The sequence below is a fragment of the Moschus berezovskii genome, chromosome 24 (genome assembly GCF_049115385.1).
Source record: "Moschus berezovskii isolate FMDL1 chromosome 24, NW_MosBer_1.0, whole genome shotgun sequence".
NCBI classification, from domain to species: domain Eukaryota; kingdom Metazoa; phylum Chordata; class Mammalia; order Artiodactyla; family Moschidae; genus Moschus; species Moschus berezovskii.
Genome location: NC_142483.1, coordinates 25,834,739 through 25,840,738, shown reverse-complemented (window position 1 = coordinate 25,840,738; position 6,000 = coordinate 25,834,739).

The following is a 6,000-nucleotide window of genomic DNA, read 5'->3' as shown; positions in this document are numbered from 1 at the left end:
TTATCTCTCCTTGCTATTCTTTGGAACTCTGCATTCAGATGCTTATATCTTTCCTTTTCTCCTTTGCTTTTCCCTTCTCTTCTTTTCACATCTATTTGTAAGGCCTCCTCAGACAGCCATTTTGCTTTTTTGCATTTCTTTTCCATGGGGATGGTCTTGGTCCCTGTCTCCTGTACAATGTCACGAACCTCCGTCCAGAGTTCATCAGGCACTCTATCTATCAGATCTAGTCCCTTAAGTCTATTTCTCACTTCCACTGTATAATCATAAGGGATTTGATTGAGGTCATATCTGAATGGTCGAGTGGTTTTCCCTACTTTCTTCAATTTAAGTCTGAACTTCGCAATAAGGAGTTCATGATCTGAGCCACAGTCAGCTCCTGGTCTTGTTTTCGCTAACTGTATACAGCTTCTCCATCTTTGGCTGCAAAGAATATAATCAATCTGATTTCGGTGTTGACCATCTGGTGATGTCCATGTGTAGAGTCTTCTCTTGTGTTGTTGGAAGAGGGTGTTTGCTATGACCAGTGTGTTCTCTTGACAAAACTCTATTAGCCTTTGCCCTGCTTCATTCCATGCTCCAAGGCCAAATTTGCCTGTTACTCCAGGTGTTTCTTGACTTCCTACTTTTGCATTCCAGTCCCCTATAATGAAAAGGACATCTTTTTTGGGTGTTAGTTCTAAAAGGTCTTGTAGGTCTTCATAGAACCGTTCAACTTCGGCTTCTTCAGTGTTACTGGTTGGGGCATAGGCCTGGATTACTGTAATATTGAATGGTTTGCCTTGGTAACGAACAGAAATCATTCTGTCATTTTTAAGATTGCATCCAAGTACTGCATTTCGGACTCTTTTGTTGACCATGATGGCTACTCCATTTCTTCTAAGGGATTCCTGCCCACAGTAGTAGATATAATGGTCATCTGAGTTAAATTCACCCATTCCAGTCCATTTTAGTTCACTGATTCCTCGAATGTCGACGTTCACTATTGCCATCTCCTGTTTGACCACTTCCAATTTGCCTTGATTCATGGACCTAACATTCCAGGTTCCTATGCAATATTGCTCTTTACTACAGCACCGGACCTTGCTTCTATCACCGGTCACATCCACAACTGGGTATTGGTTTTGCTTTTGCTCCATCCCTTTATTCCTTCTATAGTTATTTCTCCACTGATCTCCAGTAGCATACTGGGCACCTACCGACCTGGGGAATTCCTCATCCAGTATCCTATCATTTTGCCCTTTGATACTTTTCATGGGGTTCTCAAAGCAAGTATACTGAAGTGGTTTGCCATTCCCTTCTCCAGTGGACCACATTTGGCTGTGGTCCATGTGATCAGATCGACTAGTTACCTGTGATTATGATTTCAGTGTGTCTGCCCTCTGATGCCCCCTCCCAATACCTACCGTCTTATTTGGGTTTCACCTACCTTGGGCGTGGGATATCAGAAAAACAAGAGATCTCTTCAAGAAAATTAGAGATTCCAAGGGAACATTTCATGCAAAGATGGGCTCGATAAAGGACAGAATTGGTATGGGCCTAACAGAGGCAGAAGATATTAAGAAGAGGTGGCAAGAATACACAGAAGAACTGTACAAAAAAGATCTTCACGACCAAGATAGTCACGATAATGTGATCACTGACCTAGAGCCAGACATCTTGGAATGTGAAGTCAAGTGGGCCTTAGAAAGCATCACTACGAATAAAGCTAGTGGAGGTGATGGAATTCCAGTTGAGCTCTTTCAAATCTTGAAAGATGATGCTGTGAAAGTGCTGCACTCAATATGCCAGCAAATTTGGAAAACTCAGCAGTGGCCACAGGACTGGAAAAGGTCAGTCTTCATTCCAATCCCAAAGAAAGGCAATGTCAAAGAATGCTCAAACTACCACACAATTGCACTCATCTCACACCCTAGTAAAGTCATGCTCAAAATTCTGCAAGCCAGGCTTCAGCAATATGTGAACTGTGAACTCCCAGATGTTCAAGCAGGTTTTAGAAAAGGCAGAGGCACCAGAGATCAAATTGCCAACATCCGCTGGATCATGGAGAAAGCAAGAGAGTTCCAGAAAAACATCTATTTCTGCTTCATTGACTATGCCAAAGCCTTTGACTGTGTGTATCACAATAAACTGTGGAAAATTCTGAAAGAGATGGGAATCCCAGACCACCTGACCTGCCTCTTGAGAAACCTGTATGCAGGTCAGGAAGCAACAGTCAGAACCGTACATGGAACAACAGACTGGTTCCAAATAGGAAAAGGAGTACGTCAAGGCTGTATATTGTCACCTTGCTTATTTAACTTCTATGCAGAGTACATCATGAGGAACGCTGGGCTGGAAGAAGCACAAGCCGGAATCAAGATTGCTGGGAGGAATATCAATAACCTCAGATATGCAGATGACACCACCCTTATGTCAGAAAGTGAAGAGGAACTCAAAGGCCTCTTGATGAAAGTGAAAGAGGAGAGTAAAAAGGTTGGCTTGAAGCTCAACATTCAGAAAACAAAGATCATGGCATCTGGTCCCATCACTTCATGGGAAATAGATGGAAAAACGTTGGAAACAGTGTCAGACTTTATTTTTTTGGGCTCCAAAATCATTGCAGATGCTGATTGCAGCATGAAATCAAAAAACGCTTACTCCTTGGAAGGAAAGTTATGACCAAACTTGATAGTATATTAAAAAGCAGAGACATTTCTTTGCCAACCAAGGTCCGTCTAGTCAAGGCTATGGTTTTTCCCGTGGTCATGTATGGATGTGAGAGTTGGACTGTGAAGAAAGCTGATCGCCGAAGAATTGATGCTTTTGAACTGTGGTGTTGGAGAAGACTCTTGAGAGTCCCTTATACTGCAAGGAGATCCAACCAGTCCATTCTAAAGGAGATCAATCCTGGGTGTTCATTGGAAGGACTGATGCTAAAGCTGAAACTCCAATACTTTGGCCACCTCATTCAACGAGTTGACTCACTGGAAAAGGCTCTGATGCTGGGAAAGGTTGGGGGCGGGAGGAGAAGGGGACGACCGAGAATGAGATGGCTGGATGGCATCACCGACTCTGTGGACATGAGTTTGAGAACTCCGGTAGTTGGTGATGGACAGGGAGGCCTGGCGTGCTGTGATTCATGGGGTCACGGAGAGTCGGACACGACTGAACGACTGAACTGAACTGAACTGAACTGAACGCTATTTTTAAATGAATGCACTATTTAAATACTACTTGAGTTTAACAGAAGAGAAAGAAACTAAAGGAATTGTTTTGTGTCAGCTAAATGTTTTTCTGTCATAGAATATATTGGATATTTTTTCTTAATCTCTTAAAATTTTAATAAACAAGATTTAAAAAAAAAACAATATTGCTTTATCAAGAACATTGATGCTTCTACACGGAACATTCATATTCCCTTTAAAATTCATGTGTTGAAACCTAATCCCCAGTGTGATGGTGTTAGGAGGTGAGGCCTTTAGAAGATGATTAGGTCATGGGGGTGGGCCCTTCACAAATGAATTTGTGTCCTCATAAAAGAGACCCCAGAGAGATCTGTCACCCTTCCTCCATGTGATAACATCAAGAAGGAGGCCAGTGGTGAACCAGAAAGCAGGTCCTCACCAGTCACCAAATTCTCCAGTGCATTGACCTTGGATTTCCCCGTCTCCAGAACTGTGAGAAATCAGTTTCTATTGTTTGTAAGCCACCCCACCTATGATGTTCTCTTATAGTAGCCTAAACAGACTTTATATGTTTATATTAACTTGGATGAGGAAAATATACATTTTTTTACTTTCAGTGACCTCTGACTGAAATAAAAAATGCCCTTCAAATATGAATATAGGCAACAAACCACACAGTAGAATTGGCAGTACCTGTGACTTTTTAACCTGCAGAAAATGTTGATTTTTTTTTCTGTAACATGTAGTTATAGATATCTTGAAATATTATTTTCCCTAATCATTCATTGAGCAGAATTTTTACTTTAATGAGTCAAATTGATCTATCTTTTTGTTCATAGGTGGTGCTTTTTGTTTCTTGTTTAAGAAATCATTCCCCACCTCCAGAGTCATAGAGACAAACTTCTGTATTTCTTCTTAAATGTCTTAAAGTTCTGCATTTCACATTTAATCCCTTGATACATCTGAAATTGACTTTGATGAAAGCTGTGAAGTAGGGATTCAATTTCTCCACCCTCCCCATGGATAACTAAGTATCTTAATGTCGATTATTGAATTGTCTGTTTTTCCCACACTGGTTCCACATGGAACTTTTGTTTCTGTGTTCTGTGAGCCAGTCCCTGGATCCATACTACTTTCTCTTATTTAACTTAATATATGTTATAGCAAATCTTATCAACTTTTTTAAGGCATGTCTTGCCAGTTCTTCCTTTTCTATGTAAATTTCTAAACAACTTGTCAAGTTACACACACACACAAGTGCAACATCTAAAAAATTTGACTATGCCAAAGCCTTTGTGTGGATCACAACAAACTGTGGAAAATTCTTAAAGAGATGGGAATACCAGACCACTTGACTTGCTTCTTGAGAAATCTGTATGCAGGTCAGGAAGCAACAGTTAGAACTGGACATGGAACAACAGACGGGTTCTAAATAGGGAAAGGAGCACGTCAAGGCTGTATAGTCACCGTGCTTATTTAACTTCTATGCAGAGTACATCATGAGGCACGCTGGACTGGATGAGCAGAAGCTGAAATCAAGATTGCTGGGAGAAATATCAATAACCTCAGATATGCTGATGACACCACCCTTATGGCAGAAAGCGAAGAAGAACTAAAGAGCCTCTTCATGAAAGTGAAAGAGGAGAGTGAAAAAGTTGGCTTAAAACTCAATATTCAGAAAACTAAGATCATGGCATCTGGTCCTATCACTTTGTGGCAAATAGACGGGGAAACAATGGAAACAGTGGCAGACTTTATTTTGAGGGGCTCCAAAATCACTGCAGATGGTGACTGCAACCATGAAATTAAAAGACTGCTTGCTCCTTGGAAGAAAAATTATGACCAATCTAGACAGCATATTAAAAAGCAGAGACATTACTTTGCCAATAAAGGTCTGTCTAGTCAAGGCTATTGGTTTTTCCAGTAGCCATGTATGGATTTGAGAGTTGGACTATGAAGAAAGCTGAGCGCTGAAGAATTTATGTTTATGAACTGTGGTGTTGGAGAAGACTTGAGAGTCCCTTGGACAGCAAGGATATCCAACCAGTCCATCCTTAAGGGAATCAGTCCTGAATATTCATTGGAAGGGCTGATGCTAAAGCTGAAACTCCAATACTTAGGCCACCTGATGCAAAGAACTGACTCATTTGAAAAGACCCTGATGCTGGGAAAGATTGAAGGCGGGAAGAGAAGGGGACGACAGAGGATGAGATGGTTGGATGGCATCACCGACTCAATGGACATGATTATTTGCACAAAGTGATAGGACCAGAGCTCTAGGAATTGGTGATAGACAGGGAGGCCTGGCATGCTGCAGTCCATGGGGTCACAAAGAGTCGGATACGACTGAGCTACTGAACTGAACTGAACTGGGACATAAATCAAGCATCAACACTGTCTCTGTGATACCTGTTGCTTGAAATTTGTTGATACTTTCTTTATGCCCCAGTACAGGGTCAAATTTTATATATGTTGCATGTATGCAAAAATTTTTAAAGTTTGTTAATGTGTTAGAAATAGTGTTCTGTATATATCCAGTACGTTATTCTTACTAATTGTGTTGTTTAAATCTTCTATCTTCTCATTTCTATTTCCTTTATTATTTTTTTGGTTCCTATTGATAAAGAAGTCCTTGCAATCATAGAGGACTTGTTAATTTTTTTTTGTGTGTGTGTGGTCCTAAAACTCCTGCTTTAAGAATTTTGAAGTTATGCTACCAGAAACAGAAGTTTGGAATTGTTCTGTCTTTCTGATGATTGCAACTTGTATGAAAATCTAGTGACTCTCTTTATCTGTAGAAGCATTTGTTTCTAGAAATAAGAGGTACACATTT